Source organism: Taudactylus pleione, unplaced genomic scaffold, assembly GCF_031769625.1.
Source record: "Taudactylus pleione unplaced genomic scaffold, aTauple2 ptg000687l, whole genome shotgun sequence".
Lineage (NCBI taxonomy): Eukaryota > Metazoa > Chordata > Amphibia > Anura > Myobatrachidae > Taudactylus > Taudactylus pleione.
Genome location: NW_028285089.1, coordinates 2,955,215 through 2,969,870, shown reverse-complemented (window position 1 = coordinate 2,969,870; position 14,656 = coordinate 2,955,215). Strand labels below are relative to the sequence as shown.

The 14,656-nt window shown below is 47.4% G+C and overlaps 1 pseudogene; it reads right to left on the bottom strand.

Annotated features, from left to right (window-relative positions):
- Positions 1-6,023: 6,023 nt before the first annotated feature.
- On the bottom strand, positions 6,024-7,259 carry LOC148477840 (uncharacterized; annotated as a pseudogene).
- Between the last annotated feature and the right edge of the window lie 7,397 nt (positions 7,260-14,656).

Here is a 14,656-nt window from a genome sequence, read left to right as displayed (position 1 = left end):
CAGGCACTGATGGCAAATAGAACCTGTGAGGTCACTGATGGCAAAAGGAGCATGTTTGGGCAATAATGGCAAAAGGGGAGCATGTCCGCACTGATGGCAAATGGACATGAGTGAGCATTGATGGCATAAGGGGCATGTGTGGGCACTAGTGGCAAAAGAAGCATGTAGGGGCACTTATGACATATAAAGGTGTACATGATAGAACTGATGACATATAAAGGTGTACATGGGAGAACTTATGACATAGAAAGGGGCATTTTCAGGCTCTAAGGCATATATAGAGACATAAGGAGCCTTTGATGCATATGATTGTGCTCTGAGGTATATATAAGGGCATGTGGGGGTCATGTGCAGGCATATAAGGGCAAGAAGGAGCTCTTTGGCATAGAAAGGGGAAGGTAAGGCTCTTATGGTGTATAAGGTGCATGTGGGGCAGATGGCATATAAAGAGGCATGTGCGGACATGAAGTCTGAGAAATAAAATGGTTGTTACCCTACTGCCATTTTAGCTATACCCCTTGTCATACTTGCCAACTTTCCCTAATTGTCAGGGAGACTCCCTGAAATAGTAGCAATCTCCCTGTCTCCCTGAAGACTTCAGCAATCTCCCTGATTGCACCTTTCCCCATTATGTAGCTATAAAAAAAACAGACTTATTATAAACATTCAAATTAGATCATTAATATTATTTCCCTGCATTGGTTATAAGGCACAGTGATCCCTATGGCTACATGCATTTTCTGTAGAGTATTAGTATGTTTTCATCAACAAGTAGATCTTACAAACTGCTTTGGGGCTCATTTACAATTGCATGAAAGTCAATTCTATGACACGTCCCTCAGATGTAGCAGTACACGTCAACTTTACCGCCGCGCTCATCTCACAACCTCCCTGAAATGCTTTTTCAAAAGTAGGCAAATATGCCCCTTGTCATGCCCCCTGTCGAGAAATCTGAAAAACAAGGTGGTGACCCTACTGTAGCTGCAGTGGCTGTGGGCATTGATGGCAGAGGTTAGTGGTCTATGAGACAGCGACATTTGGAAACCCAAGGTGCGGGAGAAAGTATCACAAGTGACACAGCAAGAGAGGAGGGGGCCAGTATTCGGAAGGAGGATAAAAAGTGTGAAAACATAATGAAAATGACCCGGCCTGGCCACAGTAAAAACACACAGTACAGAATAAAGCACAGTAACAAATAGGGCTGCAGTGATAGAAAAAGAACATAAGAAGTAATATAGTGTGAAGTAATAAGAGCTAATAGAGAACTAAAGAATGTCTGATGTAATAAGGAATGAGTTAGTATCTATTTATGATTTCTTTTCAAAGCTTGTAGTCTATACACCTCAGGATGGTATTAGCAACTAAAAGAGCTGTATACAGTACATTGCTGCATATTAATAGTGTCTGGATTCTGTACATGCTTGTACTTTATCCATCTCACGTCCATCCTATCTGGATGATTGTTGTAATTCCCTCATATACACCACTTAATTATATTTTTACTTACCACCCTTCATTATAATGTTCATTTAGTTTATTTTAAATAATTTTAGAAGATCCAAGCCCTTTTACTTTCATTATTTATTTCAATTGATATTGAAAAGTAGTGTCAAAGTCTGTCACTGTTGTGAACAATGAGTGTGATGATGTATTTATTGATAGAACCTATAGCTGTAAATATAGGTGGCAGCGGTGTGTGATGGAGTTCAGTCCACGCATTGAATAGCTTAACCAGGTCTTTGGTTTATTAACCAGGTAGAACAACAGGGTGTGAGACAACACAGTGTTAATGCAGCACAACTCAGATACATGCAGTATGATACAGATCCAGCCAGGAATAGGTTAACAAAAGTAGCTGTGTCTGGGATTTGCATAGGACAATATACCATCAGGGGTGGCAATGGGAATTGTAGTTCCACAAGCGGTGGTGGCACAATGGTAAGCAGTGGCCCCGCCATGTCTGCAGAGCTCAGTGACAGACAGCACCTGGCTTGTGGGCACGTCCTACTCATACTTGCCGACAATCTGGCTGCCTCTTCCGGGAGGAGGCAGCCAGCTCGGCACAGCAGTGGGGGAAAAAGGGGGTGTGACCAATTTTCAGGGGGCGGAACAGGGGGCGTGGCCGCACCCTCGTGTCATCGCAGCCCCGCCCCGTTACACAACGCATATATTATCAGCGTTGTGTAGCCGGGGGCGGGGCCAGGATGACGCGAATCGCCTCATCAGGCTCCCTGACTCAGCCACTTTGACCAGGTAAGTGGTGACGCCGGCGGGGGGGGGGGGGCGATGCAAGCCGGGTGTGCGGGTGGGCTGCGCCGGCCGGGAGACTTGCCTCCTCTCCCGGGGGGTTGGGAGCGACACCCGATTTTCGGGAGGCTCTCGACCATTTCGGGAGGGTGGGCAAGTATGGTGATACCGCTATAGAGGACAGATGGAGGAGAACGTGTTTTAAGCCATGCATGCGCAGAAGACACACTGGCTCAGTTTCCTTCTTCCACAGCCAGGGGAGTGGGCTGGTGCAGCTCCTGTGACGCATTTATGTGCGCGCTCGGCGCGCATGCACGTCATGTGCGCAGCCGCGCGCGCAGGTGCACGTGCGGACACAAGCGCTGACAAGCGCTTATGATCCAGCAGGCTGCGTGCGCACTCTGGTCACGTGCGCGCAAGATGACCTGCGCTGCACAGCCCGCCCCCTGCAGATTTTACGGAAACTTACGGATGGCAATCCTGAGGAAAACAATAGGTGTGAGGTGTGTAACCTCGAACTGTGCTCGCATACCAATAAGGACTGAAGACTAAGGGATGCAGAGTGAACAGTATTTAATAGTAGTCTTGGTAAACTTAGACAACCAGCAGTAGAAGAAGAACTGATAAATGGAATGAACTATTAAACTTAGGAAAAGATATGGAAACAGGAATTAAAGGAAGATTTCAAGCAGACTATTGGCAATCGAAGAAAAACGGAGCGAAGTTAGTTCTGTTGTTTAGGTGGTTGCACTTGCTGTTTCTTTGGACCCTTTGGAGTGCCTGAAACCAAAGAAGAGAAGAGTCATTAGCAGTATTGGAGATAAACGGAGAAACCAACAGACCTAGACAGGTATAGGGAGGGTAGGGTGGGTGCTATTGCTAGGTGGCAATCCTATTCCCTAGAACAAAGAAAGTTTGCAGGTCATAGATTTCTGCAAACTACTGTTTGTTCGTCAGGAGGCTTGCCACCTAGCAACAGCTGGTGGGCAGACAACCACATACCTGGTGGTTGCTCTGAGAAACTCTATCCTCTGGGGATCAGAAGGTCTCCAATAGTGCCTAACAGAGGTACGTGTGGAGGGCCAACGTGTAGCCTGCATTTTAGACTGCAAAGGTAGCCCTTTTGCATTTGCCGAAGTGACTGCCACGCTGCGGAGGGAATGACCCTTAAACAGTGAAGTGTCTATACCGGAATCACGCATAACCGATACTATCCATGCTCGTATTGTGGAAGGTCTGGCAAAGCGAAAGGGTTTACGAGAAGTAATAAAGAGTTGGGAAATGTTGCCTCTGTGTGAAGCGGTGATAGCAAGATAAGAAGACAAACAGTCCACTAAGCAAAGGGAGGAATCCGACTCATCTTTAATGAGGTCAAACGCCACTAAGGGATTTTGAAATTATGTGGTTTTTCTGTGTCCTCTGAGTATTATGTGGAAACCTGCTGGGGTTGGTGTCATCCAGGGGTCTGAAATGTCTATCCAGGAGAGTTCCACTCCTCTTGCTGCGAAAGCCAAAGCTAGGAGGGATGCCAGTTTCTTTGACACAGGAAATATCTGAGGTTGAAGACATACTGGCCAAGAAATCCAGAAAGGGTTCGATGTCCCAAGTGGAAGAGTAATGTGGACATGATGGCCTAGATAAGAAAATGCCTTTGAGCAAGCGGAGATATAATTTATTCTCAGAGAGTCTGGGAATTAGGAATGTGAGGGCAGAGCCGTGTGAGCGTATGGTGGCCGAAACCAACCCTGCCTCATATCTGCAAGCTAGGAAGTCTATGGCAGAGTTTACAGCAGAGGATAAGCGAGAAGTAGGACGTGTGGTTTGCCAGGAAAGAAATTCCTTTATGATTGTGTTATATTTAGATCTCATTCTTGGTCTGAGAGATGCATTAATAAGTGCTGTAGAAGAGGTGTGAGCCTGTCAATAACCGAGCAATACCGCCATCCACATGCATTGAGGTAGCTCCCGAAACAGGTCTAGAGTCCCTTGGAAGCAGTCTTTGGATAGACCCAGGGGAAGTTTGAGTCCTATGTGTAGGAGACTGATTAGGGGAAACCAAATTCTGGATGGCCAGACTGGGTATACCAGAATGATTTGCAGTACCCTGTCTGTTCTGATCTTGTGAAGTACTGTCAACAATATGGCCGGGGGAGCAAAGGCATATGGGAGGATGAGATTTGTCCATGGAAATGACATTGCGTCTGTGTGGAAGGCAGTTTGGACCCAGATTCTGGATACGAAGGTCGGAAACTGAGCATTGGATGGGGTTGCAAATAGATCCAACTGCGGTTGCCGAATTCTGTCACAATGTTGTGAAAAATCTCTGGCTTCAGGAATACTCTGTCTAGAGTGAGGCGAGTCCTGGAAAGGGAGTCTGCCAGCTCGTTTAGTTTGCCCAGTATGTACACGGCAGACAGCTGAATAGATCTTTGTAATGCCCATCGCCAGACGTCTATTGAATGTAGTAGTGATCGTGTGCCGCCCATCTTGTTTATATAAGACATGGCGTTCTTGTTGAAGAGGCAAATCTGAACTGGAATGTCTCGCAGCTGAGAGGGGACTAGAGCCTCCAGGGCTAACTTGGCCGCTCTTAGTTCTAAAAGGTTTATTGTGGGCCTCCGATTCCTGAGTGGACCACTTGCCTCTTACGGCTTTGTCTCATGTGAATGCTCCCCATCCTGTGAGTGAAGCATTTGAGGACATTATGACCTCTGGTAGGGGTTCTAGGAGAGGCCTGAGAAGAGGCAGGGGAAGAACTAGCCAATTCTCTATCTCCTGGTGTGCTATAGCCGTGAGTAGAATTTTGTCTGACCATGTGAGACCTCTCTTGAGAAGAGATCCCAGAAGGTTCTAAGAATGTCTGAAAATGAGGGGTGCGAGTAGAAACCCTAGATCTAACACTCTCATTTTCCCAATCATTCTGGCGAGATCTCTCATGGTGAGCTGCCGGAGGAGAATACAAGAAATAAAAGTCTGAATGTCTTTCCATTTGTCTGATGGAACTGCTATAGAGAAAGAAGGGGAATCTATTAGGAAACCTAGAAAGGTTATACGTTGGCAAGGGGTTCGTATTGATTTGGCATAATTTATCGAGAAGCCTAAATTGAGAAGCAGGGATATGATTAAGTCTCGCTGAGCAGCTTCTCGCATTCTGCATGAACTACCAGAAGGTCATCCAAATAAATTATGCAGCAAATTTGGTTGCCGGAGATGATTTACTACCGCTTTCATAAGCCGGGTGAATGTGTAAGGGGCATTGAAGCCTTCTGTGGTTTGGGTGGACCTGAATTGCATGGAAGGCCTCCTTGAGGTCTATCTTTATGCAATAGTCATTTTGAGTAAGGAGGAAAGGAATCTCTGCCAGACCTTTCATTCTGAATGTGCGATGTCTTATGTACAGATTTAGGGATTTGATGTTCAATATGGGTCTGTAAGAACCATTCTGCTTCCTTATGGGGAAGAGTTGACTGGTCCAACCGTTCTTGGAAGTGTCTGCCAATTATATTTTGCCCTGAGATAAAGCTAGGGTCAAAATGTCCAGCCGATGGCTGGCATTTGTAGAGCAGGGAAATGTTTGACGAGGGAATCTTAGAAGTGGGAGAGACAGGCAATTTTGTATGATATTTAGCAGCCATTTGCATGAGAGAGGCCAAGGTGGGAGGGTATCTGTAAACGACATACCGTGCCCTCTGTCTCTTCTGGAGGGGTTGTGCATCTCTGACAGCTCGAATACTGTTGCAGCCTCCTTATTGTCCTCATGGGGCACCTTGCTGGTCTCACATTGAACTGCTGGATCCTGCTGGATGACCCTCCTGGCGAAAGGGCCATTTGGAGGACTGATGGCCTTTAAGATCCGCATAGGATTTGCGGGCTTTGTAATGAATTTTAACCTTGTCAATGAATTCTAGGCAAAAAAGATCGGAGTCTGCAAGGTTAGGGACTTCTACTGGAATGGGGGCAAACTCAGTTAAACCAGCTCTAGCTAGCCAGTGGGTTCTACGACTGTTTGATATGAAATCGAAAGTCTGTCCTACCATCAGGGTCGCTCTGCTTATAGCTTCAAGGAGAGCTGCCTTAGAGGCTACCAATGAGTCTAAAGATCCGCTAGCGGATCCCTCTTTCTCTGCTTTGTCCAGTACGAACAGCAGAGGTCCAGCAGCGTCAGACACTTTAAGCTGGATTTTCATGAGTATTTTGTCAATAGTGTCACTCTGGGTTCTGTCACCAGCGAGTGAAGACAGTGCTAGGTCAATATCTGGGGCGAAAAGAGAATGGAATCCCTGTATGATTACGCAGAGCCATTTCATCCTCCTTTACGAGGGCAGTTCTAAATGCTAACTGGGCAAAATTATATACTTGGGAGCGTTCGCTCAGTGCCCAGTGAGAGGTGTAAACTTTATTAGTGGGTGTTATGCCTGCTAATGCCACTCTGGCCATTTGCAGGTCACTATATTCGCCTCTCTTAGAGGATGCTGAAGTTCTGGTGACTTCTTCTGTTCTGACTTCCAGTCTACTGAGTGGTGACTGACGTTGTCGTGTTGAATAAGGACCAGAGAATGCTGCTTACTGGACCCTTTGTGGGAGCGCGGTAATGCTTGGTGCCAGGTACTGGCTGGAGATAAATGCGGGCCATGGGCAGAAGATGGTGGTTTGTTACACACCATAGAGGTATTCCAGCTACGGGCAATACCTGGGAATGAAACGTTTTGTCCTGAACAGGTGTCTCTTGTATTACTCACATTTTTCTTTTTTGAAGTACTTTTCCTCACAGCCTTGTGTGAGAACAGTGGAATGGAGGGGGAGTGAACCTCCAGAGGCATACTGCCTGCCTCAGAGCTGTCCCTGCTGTCTTCTGACCTGGCAGGGCTCAGCAATCTTTTCCTTTTAAATATAAATTCCTCAGATGAGGAAGAGTCAGTGGAGAGCTTTCTCCTATATTTTTTACTAATATGGCTGACAGATGGGGACACAGGCAAAGTATCTGTGACAGACACAGAGACTGCATCCTCCATCTTCAGCGCTCAGGTAAAATCTGCAGGGGGTGGGCTGTACAGCGCAGGTCATCGCGCGCACGCACGTGACCAGTGTGCGTGCGCAGTCTGCTGGCTCATAAGCGCTTATCAGCGCTTGTGTCCTTGCACACGGCTGTGCACGTGACGCGCGTGCCGAGTGCGTGCATACAAGCATTACAGGAGCTGCACCAGCCCACTCCCCTGGCTGTAGAAGAAGGTAAGTGATAATTCTTTTCACTTCCCTTCTCCAGCGGCAGTTGGGAGGCTTGTCATCCTACCCACCAGCTGTTGCTAGGTGGCAAGCCTCCCGACGAACAATCAGTGTGAGCAGTCTCCCACAACAGTAGTATTTGTTGGTGACGTTTTGAATATTTGTAAAAATATTAAACCATCTAATTTTAAAGTTCCAATCTGCCCCAGCACCAGAGTGAGGAAAGTAAAGTTACCCTTAGCACAACATTTAAAAGCATTTACAAACTAGCCTCAGTAGACATGACACCAAGCTGTCTTGTTGCTATACCACATAAAATAGTACCAGCCACTTTGCAAGGAGGAGGATGTTTGTTAAACAGGCATTCTGTTAAGTGAAGTAAACTGTGCTGCCACTCAATGCATAATGGTTGGCAGCGTTTTATATATAGTAGAATTAGCTGCTGCTGTGTTTACAAATGCAACACTCAATAACTGCTCCAAGGAGAATACAGCTATTGGAATTCATTCAGCTCAGCACTTGTCTATCACAGCTCTAAGCTGCACTACCTAACCATTATATGTACTTAAAAACTATCAGGCCTTTTATACAGCACAACATATTTACAATTAAAACATCAGAAGGTTTGTAATGGTATCTAGTGGATAATGTTAAGATCAGCCAGACACCATTGGTTTCTGACACTTTTTTTGCATTTACATGGATATTTGATTAATATCTAAAATATATACCTATATTACCTCCCAACTTAAGGGGTCAACATTTCAGGACAAATTATTTGTCCAGTTTCCAGAGGGAGGCGTGTCCACATCACTAAGGGCCTATTCATCATTACATACAGTAATTATCACTTGCTGCGGGCTTAAAAATTATTTTGTAGGCATTTATCATGCCTCATTAACAAAAGTATCCAAAAAGCTTCTCTTTTTGCGAAGGCAGCTTTTCGGAATTGTGATACTTCTCCCCAAGCAACTGATGCATCCATAAGTATTTCCTCACACTGCGTCTGTCATCTCCCCATTGCCAACCCAGTGGCGTAACTAGGGCAGGGCGAGTAGGGTGCGTGCCCTGGGTGCCATGGGAACGGTGGCATTGGGGGGGCACCGCCGGCCACGGTACGGGCCCGCCCTAGTTAGCCAGTGTAGCGCCGACCGCAGTGAGTGGGGTCAGCGCTACACATTTACACAGGACCGGCGCTAGGCTTCCAGCGCCGGTCCTGTGCTGCACAGCTGAGCCCGTTCCCTCCCCCTGAGCGCTTGCCCAATAGCGCCAGGAGGCGGGCTCAGACTGTGCATAACACACGCATTGCCTCCAGCGCTGGCGGCGATGCGTGTTTTAAACAGCAGCCAATGAGAGTCAGATAGACTCTCATTGACTGCTGCAGCACCCACTGCAAGAGCTGGGCTTCCGTCTGGCTCCTGCAGTGGGTAATGGGACAGACGTCATGACATCATGACCTTTCTCCCATAATGCTGAGCGCGCCAGCCCGGGTAGACTGGCGGGCGGCGGCGGCGGGAGCGGTGTCGCGGTCCGGAGCAGCAGCGTGGATTCAGGTAAGTATATTTGTATATATATATATATATTTTAAACCTGTCTGCACTACTGGCGGTACAACGGGGGAGGGGGGTGGCTACTACTGGGGGGACCTCTACTGGGGGTTGCTACTACTGGGGGCACCATTACTTGTAGGACCTCTACTGGGGGGCTACTATTGGGGGCACTTAATCGGGAGGGGGAACCTCTACTGGGGACTACTACTTGGGGGGGGACTACTACTGGGGGCATTATAAAAGGGGCCTACTACTAGTCGCACTGCACTTGGGGGACCACTACTGGAGGCAATAATAGCAAGGACCACAACAGGGGGCACTGGATAGGGGGGATCACTACTGGGGGCCTGCATCAGGGGGACCACTACCGGGAGCACTACAATGGGGGGGGGAAGATTACTGCTGGGGGCACTATCTATATAAGGGGCTTACTGCTAGGGGCACTGCACTGGGGGGACCACTACAGGGGGCACTAGATAGGGGGGGATCACTACTGGATGCCTGCATAAGGGGGACCACTACTTTGAAAACTGCATGGGGGGGACTACTTCTGGGGGCACTATATAAAGGGCACTGCATGGGGGGGACTACTACTGGGGGCACTATATAAAGGACACTGCATAAGGGGATACCACTACTGGGCGCACTGCATTGTGGGGACTGCTACTGGGGGCACTGCATAAGGGGGAACACTACATGGGGCACTGCATTTGGGGGGACCACTACTGAGGCCACTGAATAAGGGGAACTAATTGGGGGCTGTATAAGGGGCACCACTATGGGCCTGCATAAGAGGGACCACAACTGCATACTGTGGTACTGTATAAGGGGCACTACTGGGGTTAATGTGCATATGGATAGGGATGTTCAGCGTGAAAATAAAGGGGTGTGTCATGTTGACACGCCCCATTCTTAAGTGACTACAGCCATTTTTTTTTCCGCACGCGCCATCGGCGCGCACATATCGGGGGGGGGGCTCCCTTTTCAAATTTGCCCTGGGCTCCAAATACCCTAGTTACACCACTGTGCCAACCCCACTGTGTCAGTAGCCACAGACACACATCCCCCCACTCAGAATTGCAGCCAACAGCGGCCCGTCAAACCCCCCTCACCCCCCGTGAGGCCGGTGTCTGCCCCTTGCAGCTGTGGGTAACCACCTTCTGGAAGTGGGTATCTGTCTGGCCATCCCCCCGTTCTGTGTAACAACCTGCACACATCCGTTGTCTATCCCAACTGCCCCCTTGCCGTCCAGCGGCCGGTGTGTAACCACCTGCACCCTGAAGTGCTTGTCCCAGTGCCCCCCCCTGCCGTGGCCTACGTCGCACCTACCCCCACCTCTTTCTGTAACCAACTCTCCCCCCCTACCGGTGTGTGTTCACCCCACCACCGCCGCCTGCAGCACAAGCTCCCCCCTCCCGGCACCCCTGCAGGAGAGCACAGGAGGAACCTAGAGACAGCACGAAGACACCGGAGGTAAGTAGAGGCAGCTGGAGGGATCTGAAAAGATCCCTCTTCTGCACAAGCTGCTGTGTAAACGGCAGCTTGTGAATGGTATCGGGTGCTGTACACCATCTCAGGGTGGCATACAGTATCACTCACAAGTTCCAAAAAAATGCTTTTTTGAAACTTGATGAATTACATAATTTCGAACTGTGTAAATTATTGGTTTATTACTTTTACAAAAGTAGGGGAAAATGTTAATTATCACCCACTTTTGTAGAAATTAAGAGATGATGAATAGACTCCTTAGGGAGACCCTTATATAGCGCCAGTCCCCTCTTATAAACATTTAACTGCACCCATTCACTACTGATCTACCTGATAGAAAGCAATAGTTGACAAAATACTTTCATAACTGGTCAGCAATAGGACATTGACAGAAGTCTCAAATAGGAACTGTTACACAGAAACCAAGGTACTGTAGACAGATTCAGGAACTAATTCAGCCTATTAAATGTTACTAGGAATAAGACTTGGTAAATACTCATAGGGAATACTTGTAATAGAAAACAAGACCTGTGACATTATGTGAACCGGTGGCACTACAATGTGGCATAATGTGAACAGTGGACACTAAAATGTGGCATAATATGACCTAGGGGAAATGTGGGGCATCATATGAACTGGGGCCACTGTGTGGAATCATATGAACTGGGTGCACTACAATGTAGAATAATGTGAATTGAGAGGTACTACAATGTGGCATGATGTAAACTGGGAGAACTGTGTGGCATAATGTCAACTGATGATACTGTGGCATAATGTTAATTGGGGCACTGTGTGGAATAATGGGAACTGGGGGCTCAATGTGGAATAATGTTTCTGACAGATCTATTGCACCTAATATGAGGCTTATGCAAGTGCTGATACTAATAATGTTGGTTGTGGCTGGCGTAATAATCAATCGGTAGCATAACTTTCCCTTACAGTTGCACAAATCTCCTTCCTGCATTAGCTTAAGGTAGTAAATCAAGCTATTGCAGCTGTTGCAGGGCCGTATTGGGGGGGGGAGAGGGTGACAGGAGCCCCCCGCACACATAGAGACCCCCACACAGGGTTGGTGTGAACATGTAATTGCTGAGAAAAGGTTCCCAGCAGCACGGATTCCAAGACTGGGGCTGCCGTGGTTTTGTTTTCTGCATACAACATCAGTGCTGCATACAGCACAGAGCGGCTCGCGAGTCCCCTCATTAGCATCACGTGACACATCACATCCCTGCCACTGATGAGGGGAATCAGGAGACGTGCAGCTCAGAATCAAGTGTTCTGGGGGCAATCTATCGCAAAATGTGAATTAGGGGCATTGTGTGGCTTAATGTGAACTGTAGTTACTACATTGAGACATAGGGGCATTATATATTAATATACTTATACCTCGCGAAATGACAGATGACCGAAATCATCTGTAATTTCTCACGGGCTGCTAGCCAATCAGCGGCCAATTTACATGTAGGGGCCGCTCATTGGCTGGGACCCACGTGGAACCAGCCAATGAGCGGCCACTATATGTAAAGCGGCCGCTGACTGGCTAGTGGCCCGTGAGAAATTACAGATGATTTCAGTCATCTGTCATTTCGCAAGGTGTAAGTATATGTAACAGCATATACTTACACATGTTCGGCATGGTTCGCGTAAGTCGGTTTGTTGTTTTGACAAGACCCTGGATGCTACAGAGAGCAGTGCCAGGGTGTAGGTGTGTATAAGATCATTTTTGCAGGTCCATCCACATGGATTTCTACATTGGACAAGTGGACCGACCGGCTGGTACAGGTAAGTATGTGTGATTGAGGTATGTGTGTAATAAACTTGTACTATCTACGGTGTATGTGTTGTGTCTTTATTTAACTATATATTTTACAGTGGAGGTACGGGTGCCGGCCGCCTGCTGGCATTTGTAGTTCCACAAGTGCCAAAGGGCAGGCATGCTGGCACCTGTAGTTCCACTGTAAAATACAATAGTTTACTTCTATTTTTTTTCTCTTTTAATAATATTTTTATTAAAGCAATGAATGTTACATTACAAACTGAGAGATATACATATCATGTATGTAATAATCAACAATGAATATATGTTTTTGACAAAAATGGAAATAGAGTAGCTTTTCTTTTGCATAGATTTTTAGATTTTACAAGCAAAAAAGGAACCACATTACTGTATATTGACAAAAAATTTTCACAAAAAAGAAAATATAAATAGAATAGAATTTTGCTCGCATGCCTCAACCCCTCCTCCCCTGTTCCCAAGTAATCCCCCTGTTTGTATAAAAATAGGTTTTATGTAGGGGTGTGCACCGGCCACTTTTCGTGTTTTGTGTTTTGGTTTTGGATCTGGATCTTTCTTCGTGTTTTGGATCTGGATTGGTTTTGCCAAAACCACCCTTCCGTGTTTTGGGTTCTGGGTTTTGTGTTTTGGATCTGTATTTTTTTTTTAAAAAGCATAAAAACAGCTAAAATCACAGAATTTGTTGGTTTCTCTGCTCCTATGCTATTATTAACCTCAATAACCTTAATTTCCACTCATTTCCAGTCTATTCTGAACACCTCACACCTCACAATAGTGTTTTCATGTCCAAAAGGTTGCACCGAGGTAGCTGGATGACTATGCTAAGCGACACGAGTGGGCGGCACAAACACGTGACCCATCTAGGAGTGACACTGCAGTGGCAGACAGGATGGCAGTTAGAAAAACTAGGCCCCAAACTGTACATAATGCAAAGAAAAAAAAGAAGTGCAAGATGGAATTGTCCTTGGGCCCTCCCACCCACCCTTATGTTGTATAAACAGGACATGCACACTTTAACAAATCAATCATTTCAGCGCCAGGGTCTGCCACACAACTGTGGCTGAAATGATTGGTTCGTTTGGGCCCCCACAAAACAAGCTGGCAATTAATGTGTCCCTGCACAAACTGGCTCTACGGAGGCAAGATGTCATCCTCATCCTCCTCATCCACCGATTCCTCACCCTCTTCAGTGTGTACATCCTCATCCTCACAAAGTATTAACTCGTCCCCACTTGAATCCACCACCACAGGTCCCTCTGTACCTTCTGGAGGCTGGTCTCCCTGGAAGAGCTGATAATTCATTTTGATGAACATCATCTTCTCCACATTCTGTGGAAGCAACCTCCTACGCCTTTCGCTGACAAGGTTCCCGGCTGCACTAAACACTCTTTCGGAGTACACACTGGAGGGGGGGCAACTCAGGTAAAATAGAGCCAGCTTGTACAGGGGCCTCCAAATTGCCTCTTTTTCCTGCCAGTACAGGTATGGACTGTCTGACATGCCTACTTGGATGCTGTCACCGATGTAATCCTCCACCATTCTGTCAATGGTGACAGTATCATATGCAGTGACAGTAGACATGTCAGAAATTGTTGCCAGGTCCTTCAGTCCGGACCAGATGTCCAAACTTGGTCCTGCCTGCCCTGCATCACCGCCAGCGGGTTGCTTAGGATACCTAAGTTTTTTCCTGGCAGCCCCAGTTGCGGGAGAAAATGAAGAAGGAGCCGTTGACGTGTCACGTTCCGCTTCAGCTGACAGTGTGTTCACCAGCAGGTCTTTGCACCTCTGCAGGCTTGTGTCGGCCGGAAAGAGAGACACCACATAGGCTTTAAACCTAGGATCAAGCACGGTGGCCAAAATGTAGTGGTCTGATTTCAACAGATTGACCACCCTGGAATCCTGGCAAAGCGAATGAAGGGCTTCATCCACAAGTCCCACATGCCGAGCGGAATCGCTCCGTCTTAGCTCCTCCTTCACTTTCTCCAGCTGCTTCTGCAAAAGCCTGATGAGGGGAATGACCTGACTCAAGCTGGCTGTGTCTGAACTGACTTCACGTGTGGCAAGTTCGAAGGGCTGGAGAACCTTGCACAACACGGAAATCATTCTCCACTGCGCTTGAGTCAGGTGCATACCCCCTCCTTTGCCTATGTCATAGGTGGATGTATAGGCTTGTATGGCCTTTTGCTGCTCCTCCATCCTCTGAAGCATATAGAGGGTTGAGTTCCACCGCGTCACAACCTCTTGCTTCAGGTGATGGCGGGGCAGGTTCAAGAGTGTTTGCTGGCGCTCCAGTCTTCGGCACGCAGTCACTGAATGGCGAAAGTGGCCAGAAATTTTTCGGGCCACCCAAAGC